At 41.7% G+C, this 15,985-nt stretch overlaps 1 protein-coding gene across 1 annotated transcript in view; it reads left to right on the top strand.

The window, feature by feature from the left end:
- LOC126095766 (elongation factor-like GTPase 1) overlaps positions 1-15,985 on the top strand; it is a 591,625-nt gene that overhangs the window by 214,451 nt on the left and 361,189 nt on the right. The window lies entirely within an intron of this gene.

Genomic DNA, 15,985 nt, shown 5'->3' with positions numbered 1-15,985 from the left:
ATCTTTTGCTGGTCATAGTGATGTCAGAGATTTCATGTTTTACTGGATTCCTGAAATTCACAGTACTCTCGTGAAATGGTCATATTGGAAAATCCCCACTTCATAGCTACCTCAGAGGTGCTGTGTCCTATCACTCATGTGTTCACGATAACACCACATCGATAATCTGACTTTATGGCAGCAGTAACCGATCTAACAACTGTGCCAGGCACTTGTCTTATATATTGTTGCCGACCGCAGTGCTGTATTCTGCCTGTTTACATGTCTCTGTATTTGAATACGCATGTCTATACCAGTTCCTTTGGCACTTCAGTGTACACTTCACTTCATCTGCAGCAAAGGTTATGGCCATTATTTTTTCAAAGTTTTGCTTGTTCCATGCATACAAAAAGTAAGTGAAACATTAATCACACTGCACTTCAGCAGCATCAGATCACCCAACGGTAGTGGTTCAGTGTGTTGCAGAAATATCATGTAACTACTCTATTTCCTTTGAACTATTCAATTTGAAAACACTTCAAGCATTTACGTTCCCTCCAAAGAGCTGCATTGCATTTTTTTTTTATTTTTTTTTTTATCAGGAACTTGTAGGACTTTGACAGAAGCCAATATATTTATGAAATTGAAACATAATGTTATTATTTAATCTACAATTGTTGCTCCATATGATTCACTTAGGGTGAACTATTACTTTTGTGTACATGAAATAGACTGTGCATTTTTACTTCTTAAGTATTTTCAGATCACTGTAATTTTAATTTTTTTTAAGCAGTAAATACAAATCTGTTATTCTGTGCACAAGAGTAATGGGCCATTAGCATGGTGCATTCATTAGTGGCCATGTGCCATTTTGTAGTTGGTATTCTATATTTTTAGAGTAAAGTTGAGACCACAGCTTGTAGCCACTGTAAGTGTTTGAGTTCAGGCCATTATGGTGCTGTATTTTTAATACTTCCTGACTCTGAACCGCTTTAATGGTTTGTTAACTATTTAGTGGATTGTTATAGATGCTGTGAAATTTTTAGTTGGATTGGTACTATTTGATTCAGCAGATGATTACCACAATAGAAGCACAAAGCATACAAGGCTTGACAGGACATGAGAACATTGCATGTAGCTGCTAGCTGCTTCCGTTGAGCTCACTTCGACGTGGTCATAACATGGGCTGTCAGTGTACTGAGTAGGGTTGGTGCAAGCTGTCATTTCTTGTCGTAGTGAAGTTATTGGATCACATATAAGCATTACTATTTTATACATATATAAAAATAAGTAATGTTAATTACACAAATGAGAGTTGCTCAATCTTCTGGTGGGCAGAAATTAAAAAATTTGAGACTAGTCACCACAAATAAATAAAACATATAAATAAATAAATATTGGATGCAACTGTGATATGGGAAAAAGTTAGAACCCAGTGTAATGGAAGTGGTGTCTGTGTGGGAGGAAGGAACGGACAGTGGTTTATAATTTAACCTGCTCCATTTCAAATGTAATTAGAGATGGCCCACAAATATGGGTTTGATAAGGATAGGGAGGGAAATCAGGAAAAGTGGATATGCCTACTGTGCACCTTACAAAAATCAGCATTATGGGAACATATTTTGAGCCTATCAATCAAATTGGGCTATCTCTTGCTCTAATAGTAGGAACTTTGGAGAAATGTTCAATCATATTGCTGAATAGTTCTTTTTTTTTTTTTTTTCATTGTTGCTTACCATGTTTTTAATTTGCCTCGGGGTGTACCAATACTGCAATTGAAACTTACAGAGCTGCCTTTTCATTGAGGGCATAAATCTTCCTTTGCTACAAATGGTTGATTATATAGCTGCCAAAAAATTCTCTGTCTCTTAGGTTAACAAACTACTTTCTAAAGAAGGCAAATAAACATACATAGAACTAAATTGATTGATTGTAATTTAATGACAACTTTTAAAAAGGATTCCACGTGCAATTTATAAATGTTGATATTCAGTGTTGTCAAAAGAATTTGAGGGAAGTTCTTGTTTCATTTTTATCAGGTCTGTAAGTAGTGAAGCTGATTCCATTTGTGCCTAAATCAGCGATATGATGTTGATGAAATATTGAATTAACTGTGTGAATATCAGTCATTCGTATTGTCCAGCATTATTTTTGAGGTTCTTTTGGCAATGTTCAAGTTCCTTTTTCCTTTCGTGCCTATTGCAGGTACTTGCTTGTGATCAGCAGACAACTCATATATCTGCATCCATATTCCACATACCACCATGAAATGCAGGGAGACAGTATTTCCCACAGTATCAGGTACCATATTAGGAAGCATAGGAAGAATACTGCTTCAGTGTGCAGCGAATTAGTCCCTTTGAACTTTGTAAGCAGGCTTTTGCTGGACAGTTAATGTCTATCTTCAAGTGTCTGGCAGTTCAGGTTTTTCACAGTTTTGTGGCACACTCCCATGCATAAAAAAGAAACTGTTCCCCATTATGCTGCCCTGCTTCGTGTTCAATACACCTTATTAGCCCTATTTGGTATGGGTTTTTGCACTTGAGCAATATTCTAGGATGGGTCGCACAAGAATATTGTAAGTAATTTCCTTTATGGTCTGTCTGTATTTTCGCCAATATCCTACTACTGTACTGAAATCAGCCGCTTGCTTTACTTACTACTGATCATTCTACTTCATATCCCCAAATGTTTATATGAGTTGACTGATTCCAGTTGTGACTCATTGATGATGTTATGATGTATTTACATTTTGTGAAGTGATGTGTACAATTTTACATTAGTGAACATTTAAATCTTGTTGCCAGTCATTGCACCACTTTGAAATCTTGCCAGTATCTGACTAAATATTTGTGCAGCTGTTACTTCCTCGATAGTACTTCATTGTAGATAACTGTACGATCAGCAAAAAAAACTTAGTTTATTAACACATAATGCAGATCATTAATATAAAGCATGAAGAGTACGGGTCCCGGCACACGTTTCTGGGACACACCTGAAGTTACTTGCAAATCTGTCGATGACTCCCTGTCTTGAGACAACATTCAGAAACCTCCCTACCAATAAATCCTCAGTCCAGTCACAAATTTTCTTGTGATGCCCATATGATCGAACTTATTTTTAATAAGCTTTGATGGGGTACTGAGTCAAATGCTTTTCGGAAGTCGAGAAAGTCTGCATCTAGCTGACTGCCTCGATCCGTTGCTTTCATGACATCATGTGAGAAAAGGGCGAGTGGGGTTTCGGTTGACCAATATTTTCGCAATCCATGCTGGTGTACGCTATAGTTTCGATCGTCCCTCGTGTAAGCTTACTCGTGCCCAACAGTCATCAAACTTTCCTCCCGCTGACCCAGTGCCGGTTAGCGCGTGCCACACTGACCCGGGTCGCAGGTCGAGCTTGGCCTGCCCGGAATAGCAAACGAGCAGCGCCTCTGTAGGTCAGCAGCGGAAACTCCTGTGGGGATCCGTGTTAGCATGTTCTGTTAATCGAATCTTATAGTGCAAGACCCGTTAAAACCAAATACCAATGCCGACGTCTCTCAGCAAATGTCACAAGCATGCACGGCTCTGTGAAAGAAAGTGGAAACTAGAGTTTCGTTATGTGATTGCAGTTTTGTCAATACTACTTGAAAACAGAAACTCGCAGTGTACGACATAATCGTTCATAATAACGGTGTACTCTTTCGTCATACTTTTTTACCTTGAGTCAAATGGTTCAAATGGCTCTGAGCACTATGGGACTTAACATCTCAGGTCATCAGTCCCCTAGAACTTAGAACTATTAAACCTAACTAACCTAAGGACATCACACACATCCATGCCCAAGGCAGGATTCGAACCTGCGACCGTAGCTGTAGCGCAGTTCCAGACTGAAGCGCCTAGAACCGCTCGGCCACCAATACCTTGAATCATTTACGTCTTCATCACCCGCAGTTCGCTGCAGTAACAAACAACAATCCCAATGCGCAAATTATAAAATTACAAATGTTACTTCTACAGCAAAAAGCTACGTTAGAAACATAGATGCATCTTATATTTCGATAGCCGTCTGTATTTTCCACCTCATAAGAAGTCTCTTCTGCACTTGGGTTTCTTTAACTCCGAGGCGTTTGCTCAGTACATTTCCTAACATTGATTTATTTATTACCTTTGATGAGAGTAACCGTGTGTCAACTGTATTGAGAGGGTGAGGGCACTATTGGAGGTGGGGGTGGGGCAATGGCTAATGGAGGAGGAACGAGGGAAAGGGTGCGAGATAAGGTTTCTGCCCTCCTCAAGCCAAATTCACTTGAAGATGAATACAATCTACGGGCGGCGCAATCGAAAAATATTATGGTGCACGTCAGCAAATATGCTATTAGTGTCTTGGCTGACGGCAATGTTTGCTTATGACTGAATCAGCAGATGTCGCATCCTTACAGTTAAACAACGTTAAACTCCAACCACAGTCCGCCCTGTTCTTCTCAATCTCCCTCCCTTCGTCTTATTTTTCAGTCCGTGCTCCCAGCCCCCCCCCCCCCCCCCCCCCCCGATAAAGAAAAGTGCTAATGGGTGCAAGCTCTGTCAGTATACGTAACCATTTCCGGATATTGCTTTTGTGTAAACATATGAACTGTGGTTAAGACTGGTCGAGTCTGTTGTGTAGGCGAACTACGCAATATCCGCCTAGCGTGCCCCATTTTAGAGAACGCACATCAAACAGACAAATATCCTGAAACTTTCAACAAATTGGTTTTCTATCCTGACCTGCATAAGTAGTATACTGCCAAAAATAAATTTTGCATATATATTTTTATGGCAAAAATGTCGCTCTCTGCACTTTTATGCACACAGAAAGGCGCTGCTTTTTAGTTTCATAAGGCTTGCTGTTTCATATCCTATAGCCGATTGAAATTATGGTCTACAGAAAATCTTAACTCCAGATCTTTTTCCAAATTAAAAGAAGAAATTATTTCCAAGAAGCTGGAAATTAGGCTAACATTTACGACTTTTATATTAATTGTTTCTCTTTGTAGAACAACAAAAATCGAGATAAAATTTTTTATATTTTTATCTGCTATATGCAGTTGGAAGAATGTTGAATTCAAATTTTCGACCTCCAAATCCCTCGGGACAACTTTTTGTGACCAAAAAACCAAGAAATTGTATCACTTGTTTCAGGTTTTCGCCAATTACTTGGAAACTAAGCATGCTACTGATGTTTTTATCGTTTCCAAAATGAAAGAGCATTAAATTTTGCGTCGAATGACCTATTTAAATGTCAAAATCGGTGCAGCAATCAGTTGTCAAAGTTCGTTCATTTTTATCAACTTGGCTAAAAAGTCGGCTGCAATGCCTGTGCGCTACGGTCGCAGGTTCGAATCCTGCCTCGGGCATGGATGTGTATGATGTCCTTAGGTTAGTTAGATTTAAGTAGTTCTAAAGTATAGGGGACTGATGACCTCAGCTGTTAAGTCCCATAGTGCTCAGAGCCAATCCAACCCCTGTAACTCAAAAACGGCTACTTCAAATGAAAAATGTCAAGTTATCAAAGGTGTAGAGCATGTAATTTAAAGTTACAAAATCATCTATTTTTCCTGTCTTTGGCACTGTTAAGCGTTCATACACTGTAAAGCCAAAGTAATTCCATGTTGTTTTTCTTTCACGTCAAAGTCATTAATGAAATGAAATTTCCAGTGGGAAGACTGCTCTCTAATGAGCACATACGTGTTCTTTATGTATATCTTTTTAATTTTCTTGATTCATGTGTATTTTTATTCGTTTGTATCCATGCCTTAATTGGAAAGAGTGTGTTGCTAAACTGAAAACAAAGTACATAGTATGGTCAACATGTAAAGACATATCTTTTCTTTGCGAAATTGGCATCGTGCGCACGAGTGTTTCCATAAGGAGTGACTGAGGCAGCGACGAACAGTTGAAGTCGTGTTTTACGCATTTTTCTGTGCATGTCTTGCTTAAAATCGCAACGAAAAAAATTTTGGTTATTCTTGTTCCTCCAACACACTGTCTACCGTAAGTTAATGATCCTTGCCGATTATAACTGAAGTTTATAATTTGTTTGATCCTGAAATATTTGCAACCTTTCATGTTCGTGGGGAAACTTGAAGCTCCACTCGTTGGACTCAAATAACTTAAGAGTAGTAACATGGTTATTATAAAAGGATAGATGACGTTGGACTGTGAACTCAACTCCAGCTCAAAAGTCTCTACCATAATGTTGGACCAATAGCAACAATTCGATGCAAGAATGCTTCACGTTCACAGGCGAGCCATTGTTTCATCAAGTCGGCGACGACTATCTTTTTCAGTTTTTGTTCAGCAGTAAGTTTTTCGCCTGTCACACGATGACATCCTTCTTGAGCATTTGTCAAAATTATTAGCTTCGTTTTTCTGTTGACGTTTTCGACCCTCCTAGTTACTTTAGTAATTGCGATTTGTCACCATGATGCGCCATTTTTACAATTATTCTTATGGTCTTGGATAGTTGTTTATGCAGACTCACGCGACCACGTGAGAAACTGCAATAGGGTCCACCATTAAGCAAAAGCACGATCTACCCGAGACGCGTGCAAGCTCAATTTTTAGATTGTGTTACTTAGAAACTGATGACGCTAAGGATGAAAAAAAAAATTGTTGCTTCCGTAAAACTCCAGCCACTGCTAAAACAGCTCATGTCGCTTATGGAAACTTACTTGTCGTTCAGCTGATGGGTGGACATTGTAAATTGCTCATGGGAAAAAATGTCAATTGTTCTTCATTGAATTTTTCATTCAAGACTTTATTGTCGCTAAGACGATATCTTGTTGCGCGATCTAGAGGTAAGGAAGAATGTTTAAAAATATAAAAAAATACTAACAATTTTTCGAAATCGAGTCATTGAATTATAGGCTGAAGCTAAGAAATGGTTATCGTTGCCGAGCAGACGCAAATGGGCTTCCGTTATTGTGTATTTGCGTATAAGTGTTACATATTTATTGATAAGAACAGTTATCTGACTGACAAAAGTAATTGTGGAAATTTATGAAAAAATAGTGACCTTTTTGTGTTCATGACACGAACTTACTACTTTTTTTATGCGATTAACAATGCTAGTAACGATATATTCATCAGTAAAGTACAAAGAAGTTTTTGGTGCTTTGCTGAAAAGGGAAGAATTTTACGGCAAGCGACCACTGAAACCTATCCGGTAGATATTTGTCACCGAAATGTTTTGACAGCGAGTCGTTAAGAGTCAGAAGATTTTGAGGGGAGTAAATATAAATATTATCTAGTGCTCACTACAATCGAGTTCTCAATAAATGTTTTCCAGTATATTCCGATTATTGTCTAAATATTGTTTTGGTATCTGTACTTCATAGATTTAGTTAAATCCGTAAAACTTGAACACCTAATTTGTGTAAATTCAGGGCGTGATGAGTAGAAGTGGATGTCATTTCTGAGACTAACATAAAAAAGTATTTTACACTTGCTTTTGAGGAATCGTCTGGATGATATTGTACTAGAAATAAATTTAAAAATAGTTGTAATTCCCCCGTTCCGACCAAGGTCCCCGGGAGATTTCCCTTGGATGTAATGCAAATGTTGGAAGAGTGCTAATCTCCTGCCATTTGTTCCCTCCTGGGAACCGTTCTGTGCCACCAACAGCTCGCCTGGTACATTGCCGTAAAGAACCGCGACTCGATAATGTGCCGGATGTCAAACAGCCAGCGCTAACCCTTTGAGCGCCTGTAAAAATGTTCGTGGCAGGAAAACGTTGTTGAGTCCAATGAGAGGTTATGAAAGTCGTTTGGGGAGCTATATTTTGCCACAGATCGTGCACAGTTTGATTCACTAGTAACGGTTACCTCGTGAGAAGCGAGCATCAAGCAGATAATCATCGCCCTGGTGACAGTACGTTACGAGGTTAAAAGCACCGCTTGGTACCACAGTCACACTATGAGTGGTGTGAGCACAGAGCGGTGCTTCTAACCCCGAGACCTGTTGCCACCAGGGCAGTGATTATCAGCTTCATGCTCTTATCTGACGAGCGAAAGCGGTCAGATCAACTGTTCGTTTTATGATAAACTACAGCCCAGTGGCTGACTGCAGTAGCTGTTTTGACAGTAGTCGAATGTTCTCGATCGGTGTCGATGGCATTTTCGACGCGGTCAGCGTATAATCTTGTATACTGTTCTCATGTTCTGTCTAGACTGTACTTGTAGATCTGCACAAATATTCAATTATCTATCCGCAGCTTTTGAAACTGTTGTTACATAACACACAAAAGAACACTTTATTGGTAATTTAGAAACATAGTCATTCATATGAATTGAATTGGGAATAACTCAAATGTGCACCAAAGGCGATTTATCTTTGCTTATTGTGTCACCAGTAGGATTTTTATAGCATACTGCCCCCGTGTATCCTGAGTTTAATTTCGTCTTGTTTACTCGTTTCAGTACGCTGTGGATGTAAACCGTGTTTTACGTCGGAATCTGCCCTTCGTTAAGCCTGTGTAACTTCGGATCAGGGTACGACTTAACTAATTATATTCTGCATTGTCAAAACAAACTGTAGCATAACATTTCAGTGTTGAGATGGCTCTATGGGTACGTTTCGAAAGCCAATAAATAAAAAATGAGCTATAGTCAATTATAACAGACGACAATGTGTTCAGCGTCTACGTACTTGTAAAGTAAAGCAGACGTAACACACGGCGTTAGAGCCGGAAGTAGTATGTGTAACTGAATTCTAAATGGTTTAAATTTGTTGATACGTTGCGCACTGTATTGAAAGCTGCGATTGACAGCTACCGGAGAAAAATGAATATCGATCCGAAGTCATACACCTTCCTTGTTTTATCGAAAGAGCTGCGCCAAAACTCTTCTTAGAGTGAACATTTAACAGGGAATCAAATTGTGCGCGACCTGTAACCAGCTGTTTTATCTGGATATTAAGCAGTGTCTGCGTCTACTTGTTAGTTGGCTATTTTTGAGACGTTCACTCAAATAGTGTGATCTGATCAGTGGAGAAACGTCGATCAAACAATACGGTTACATGTATCTCTGTGTGAAAATACACTGCCGCTAAAAATTAGTACATTCTTTTAGAGATTTTCAATAAACTCATTATTTATTGTTGCATCAGCGCGTATGGAGTACATGAAATGATCACATTTACAGATGAATAGCGCAAGTAGTTCTGAGGCACCAGATATCGAGCCATGCTGAAACACCAGTATTGACTCGTGGTGTAGCCTCCACCTATGGCAAAGTAGACGCTGAATCTGGAATCCAGTCGATCGTGCAGATGACGAATACTGTCCTGATCGACGTGTTCACGTAGTTCTGTAAGAGTTGTTGGTTGATGAGTCGCCGTAGTCACTCCTCGTCCTTTCATATCCCACACGTGCTCGACTGGAGACAAGTCCGGAGATCGTGCTGGCCAGGGAAGTTGCTGTACGTCTTGCAGAGCTCGTTGAATTTCACGGGAAGTGTGCGGGCGAGTATTATCCTGTTGGAACAACGCATCACTTTCCTGCTGCGAGTACGGCCACGGCAAAATAACAGGTGTAAGAACAGTCTGCACGTACCGAGCGCTGGATAGCATCCCCTCCAGAAACACTAAAGTTGAACGAGAGTTGCAGACCGTATGGCGTGGGGTATGGTCAGAGTGTCTTGGACGAATGCACTGTACGAGACAGCGCTCACCAGGACTACGCGCAAACGACCATCACTTGGGTGCAGGTAGAATCTGCTTTCATCTCTTTAGACCACAGCGAGCCATTCTACCTTCCAGGTGATCCTCTGACGGCACCAGTCGAGCCGTGTACGTCGATGCTGTGGCATGAATGGAAGAGAGGGGAGAGATATACGTGTCCATAGTCCCACTGCTAATAACCAGTTCGCAACAGTTACTGTTGACACGTTTTGGCTCACATACCCTCTTATCTGTGCTGTGGTAGCTGTACGATCCGCCATTGCTACCCTTACAATAAGACGATCTTGGCGGGCATGTATGCTGCGTGAACGTCCAGAACCTCATATACGGGTGTGGGGATGTTCATGTGCCCAATGATACCAGAATCATTGAACAATTGACACAGCACGCCCAACTTGTGTGGCAGTTCTCCGAAAGGACCATCCTGCCACTCGTAAGACCACAATTTGACCCCTTTTAAGTTCGCTTGATTGACTGTAGGAAGCACAAATGCGTCTCCGTGGCGTGGTTGCCTCCTTGCTTCACACCTGTGCGTCCCATTGAGCCTTCTGGCTGTGAGCATTCCTTATTAATGGGTAGACACAGATGGCGCTCTGCTGCCGGACGACGGTGAAACCATTATCAGTACATCTGCTATCCCTCAGGTGGCATATACCGTCATTGGAACAAAATCGACGTCGTCTTTCCAGGTGTACTATATCGCCCCCGCCCCCGGCACTGTACATGCAGTTTTTACTTTTACTGCCAGGTAGACGAATTTATACCTCGCACACCTAGCTTTTGGAGAAGTACGGAAAAGACTGCGTTTGGCGCAGCTGCGTGAGTGGGTCGCGTGTGACCGTGTAGCGGGCCAGAAGGCGGTGTGCGCCAGCCAGTACGTGTACTGTTTGTGCGGGGGAGGCCTGCCCTAGCAAAGCAGTCGCGTAGCCACAGCCGCGGGCCAGCGCCCGTCGCGCCACTACGTGCGCGTGTATGCTGTGCCACTGCCCTACCTTAGAGAGACTCTACTGTGTACAGAGATGTACAGAGTGAACCAGAACTCCACCGGCAGCTTGCTCAGGGTTATTTAATGAGTATTTTGGTATAGGAAACCCGTGCTCTCCGGTGCTTCGATGCAGAGTGATCGTTAAATTTCTCACACTCATTTCTCGTTGTATCTATATTGCACCGGAAATATCTCCACAGTAGTGCAAATATCGACAGTGTTCCTTTCACAGCAGTGATAAGCGCTTTATTTCTCACCTTCAAGTTCCATTCAGTTCTGCTCGGCACGACGACGCTAAGCTGAACTGTTCCCACAGCGTTGGCAACATAACATTACTGCTGTGTCCGTACGCGGGTTGCTGTTGCATTACTCGGTATTTTGTTGTACGTTTTATTCTCTCACACTTGTTTTGGAGCGTATGTGACATATTTTCTAGATCTCTGTGTGTGAAAAATGCAGTACATCTGCACAACGTAATGGGCACTATTGTTTTACGCCTAAGCTATCACAGGAGGCCTCCACTGATCAGCCAGAGCATTATGAACCCCTACGCAATAGCCCGTATTCCCACCTTCGGTGGCTGAGTGGTTCTGGGCCCTTCAGTCTGGAATCGCGCGACCGCTGTGAGCGCAGGTTCGAATCCTGCCGCGGACATGGATCTGTGTGATGTCCTTAGGTTAGTTAAGTTTCAGTAGTTCTAAGTTGTAGGGGCCTGTTGACCTCAGATGTTAAGTCACATAGTGCTCAGAGCCATTTGAACCGTTTGAACCCACCTTCGGCGCGGATAACAGCAGCGATGCGTCGTGCTGTGGAACAAATGAGGCCTCGATAGGTTGCTGGAGAGAGTTGGCACCACGTCTGCACTCACGTCCCCTTAATTCCCGTACATTCCGGGGAGAGGGCGATGAGTTCTGACGCCACGTTCAATCACATCCCAGATGTGTTCGCTCGGGGTTTAGATCTGGCGAGATTGGGGGGGGGGGGGGGCGGCAGCACATCAATCGGCATTCGCCACTGTGTTTCTCGAACCGCTCCATCACACTCCTGGCCTTATGACATGGTGCATTATCTTGTTGAAAAATGCCACTGCCGTCGGGAAACATAATCGTCATGAAGGAATGTGCTTGATCTGCAACCAGTATACGAGACTTCTTGGCCGTCTTGGTGCCTTGCATGAGCTGCACTGAACCCATGGATGCCCATGTGAACGTTCCCCAGAGAATAATGGAGCCACTGTCACCTTGTCTCCGTCCTGCAATATAGGTGTCAAGGAGCTGTTCCCCTGGAAGACTACGGATTCGTGCCCTCCCATCGATATGATGAAGCCGTTTACTCTGCCTAGCACTGAAGTCTGATGTTAGTTCTGCCACAGTTCTCCGCCTGTTCTGTTTACCAGTTTGCCCAGCCTACGGCGTTCGACTCCTCGAACACACAAGTCGTGCAATTTCTGAAATGCTCGTGCCGAGACTTCGGGTGCCTTAGGTCATAATCAGAGACGGAGTGACAATTATTTAACTATATGCAATAAAATCGTCATAGCTTCTGAACGGTTTGCGTTTGCACGCCCAAACTGCATGGCTGACCGCAGGGCGTGATGGAAATTACTATGCGCATGTATGGTTTGGTTTAGCGACGAAGTCCATTTTCATTTGGATGGGTCGTCAATAAGCAAAATCGGCGCATTTGCGGGACTGAGAATCCGCATTTCGCGATCGAAAAGTCTCTTCGCTCTCGATGGCTGACTGTGCAGTGTTCAGTGTCCAGTCGTGGAATAATCGGTGCGATATTCTTTGTTGGCACGGTGACTGCCGCACGGTACGTGAAGGATTTGGAAGATGATTTCGTCCTCATTATCCCAAATGGCCCTTATTTCGACAAGTTGTGGTTCACGCAAGACGGAGCTCGACCCCATAGAAGCAGGAGAGTGTTTGATGTTCTGGTTTTGGTTTTGGGGTACCCAGAGGCCACTGGCGTGGGCCTCGATTGGCTGCCATATTCTCCGGATCTGAACACATGGACTCCTTTTTGTGAGGCTGTATTAAAGACAAGGTGTACAGCAAAAACCCAAAAACCATTGCTGAGCTGAAAACAGCCATTCAGGAGGCCATCGACAGCATCGATGTTCCGACCTTCAACGGGTCATGCAGAATTTCGCTATTCGTCTGTGCCACGCCATTGCCAATGATGGCAGGTATATCGAATATGTCGTAATCGAAATAGGAATTTCTGTAGTGACATATACGTGTTGAATAAAGTGTGTGCCCGCCGTAGTTTGTAACTAATTTACGTTTTTTTTCATATAGTTCAATAATTGTCATCCCGTAGGTCGTGCGCCTTCCCCATTCTACATACGGACAGCGCGCTTACTAATACTATATGCACTGTCCTTGTGTCTGACTAGCAGTCATTTCTCACCAGGTGACGCTGCTATTGCCTGGACGGATTTGTATGATAGTAGGTCTGACTGATCATTGTACACTAACACAGATGCTTTCCGTATATTCTGGTTGAAGTTGGGTCCTCAGATTCAAAACTCGATGAGCAGCTAAAATGTCGAGGAGATTAATTATTAATATTATCTAATGCATAATACAACAGAGTTCTTAATAACAAATGTTTTCCAATATATTCCGATTATTGCCTTAATATTGTTTCAGTATCTATAATGTATGGATTTACTAAAATCCTTAAAACTTAAACGTCTATTTTGTGTAAATCCAGAACGTGTTGTATGAAAGTGGATGCCATCTCTGATATTAACATAAAAAATATTTTACACATGAAGAGAGAAAAACAATTTTATGTTTTGCAAATCGCTAATGAGTGAAAAGCGTATTTGCTTCTTTTCTGCTTGGACGTCTGCCGATTGACAGATCCTAAATATTTAGTTATTCATCCCGTTGGTTACGCTTACCAGGTTAGTACCTGCAGGCCATCTTTAACATTGAAACATACGCTTTGAATTTCGTAACATAGTTGTAAGTTCTGTGATCTTGTTGGTACTGAAGCCTCGTGATTTCAAATAAGATTCTCGAGTTTTCGACAGCTGCTACCATCGTCGTTTGTTCCAAGTCATTGATCATTATATCCCAACATATCAATGGATTTTACAGTTTGGGGTGGGCTGGGGGGCGAATGTATGAAACACACAAGTAATTTCTATCTGGTAGGCATTTATTGGAGCTGGATTTTGTGTTTTTACAATCGGAACGAGGTAGAACTTGTATGTGTGCTTTCGGTCTCCACTGTTAAAATAAAGAAATTCGCACTAGCTGGAAATGAGGGAATCGCTAATTTATTACGGCGTCCATATTTATGGTTAGAACTGTCTTCAACTGTAAAAGTTTAAAAAAGAGCGTATGACCGTTTCCGCCTTCAAGTTGCTGTCAGTGGTACAGTAGAGTACAGTACAGTACAGTACTCGTCAGCAGGGAGATACCTATTCCTACAACGATAGTTTAACTCAGGCAGGCGATAGGGGCATCTTCCAACTTGCATGTTTACTATTGCAATGAAACATTTTCTTCGCACTCATTATCAAAGCCGGTCGTGCCCAATAAATTAAACTTTTGCAGTTGTGGTTGGCTTTCTTGTTTCACTTTTAATATACCATGAAATTTCAAAGTTCGTTCACTCGCGCCAGTGGAGCGTTTCATTATTCATTTACATTAGCGTTCACGACAGACGTCGTTCACTAATAATAATTTTTTAATCTCTTTGACCTACAGTGGGCAGGGACTTGACGCCATTCGAATGACACTGTGTATTTCAGTGCACGCTTTGTTCATTTATAAACCTTTAGTAATTAGCGTAGACTTCCCATCTTTAGAATCTAACTGGGGTCTTACACGCAGTAAACCTTAATTATTTCTTTACATTGCCATTGTTGTTTCTAGTTACAACATTCTTTGACTTTTTATGGATGACAATGCCCCATGTCACCGCCCACAATTGTTCGCGATTGGTTTAAAGAGCAGTCAGGACATCTCGAGCGAATGATTTGGCCACCCAGATCGCTCGACACGGGACATAATTGAGACGTCAGATCGTGCACAAACTCTTTGCACTGTCAACGCTGTCGCAATTATGGGCAGCTATAGAGGCAACATGGCTCAATATTTCTACAGTGAATTCCAGCGACTTGTTGAGTCTCTGCCAAGTCGATTGCTGCACTACGCTGGGAAAAAGGAGGTCGGACACGATATTAGGAGGTGCCCCACAACTTTTGTCACCTCAGTGTATACTTGGGCGTCGTCCTCTCATGGGACGTGAAAACTTTCATGGACGGGAACCTGGTGATGTCATAGTGTGGAATTTCACACTCCACTGTATTACGAAATACGAAAGGAAGAATCTGCCATGTTAGAGTTTTGTGTCGTTGGGAGTAGTTGTGCTTCTCGTCAGAAGCACAACTTACGAGGCTCCATCTTGTATTAAGTCATACATAGTTTAAGCCGTTTAGTGGTTTTTATCTTACAGCGTACTTGATATGAATGTTATCGGTTTCAAAGTACCAGTACATTAAGGATCTTTCGAAGATGCGTCGTTTTAGGTACTATTTGTTATAATTAAATGACAGGACAGTATATATGGGTAACTTGAGGCTTTTTCTATTTGATGCTTTTCGTGTTATAGCTTGCTTGCTACGAAAGTATATTACAATGGCGATGTATCATAAGCGCGCCGTTTTTGGAACAGTCTGTCATAGTTTAATATCAAATTGAGACATTTTTAGTTACAGTTTTTTGGCATTGTATATCATATAAATAAGACGTCTGTCTTATGCTGAAACCGTAAGGTAGTTGATAACGTCGTAAACTATCAAAAGAAAGGTAGCACTTTCACGTGTGGTTATTTAAAAGAAAAAATTCACCTTTTCTTTTCTTAAAAAACTCTGTGTATTTCTTACTAATTTATAGAAATGTTATCAGCAACAGTCGATGTTATTTATTATAAAAACGTATCTTCTGCAATTCTTGATGCATATACCAACGACTGGAATGTGTCCCCAGTGGCATGAATCTTAATGTGACTGCTAGTCTATGTCAGAAAGTAAATACTAGTACTAGTTATACACTAGAAGTTTTCGGTCGTCTTATAGTGAGTTCCTATCGAGATATTTCACAAGGACACATTGAACCACTTGATTCTATACGCACGCCTGTCTTGAAGTCAGTCAGAGTGCGATACAGTTTCCGTTGTCACCGCTGCCTTGTTTACTGCAACGTCACCACGTGTTTACAATAACTGCCATGAGAAGCCAAGACCATTAATATGTGATCAGGTAGTATCTATCTCTTGGTGTTATGGACTGTCTCCT

The sequence above is a fragment of the Schistocerca cancellata genome, chromosome 8, assembly GCF_023864275.1.
Source record: "Schistocerca cancellata isolate TAMUIC-IGC-003103 chromosome 8, iqSchCanc2.1, whole genome shotgun sequence".
Taxonomy (NCBI): domain Eukaryota; kingdom Metazoa; phylum Arthropoda; class Insecta; order Orthoptera; family Acrididae; genus Schistocerca; species Schistocerca cancellata.
This window is presented reverse-complemented; position numbering and strand designations above follow the sequence as displayed.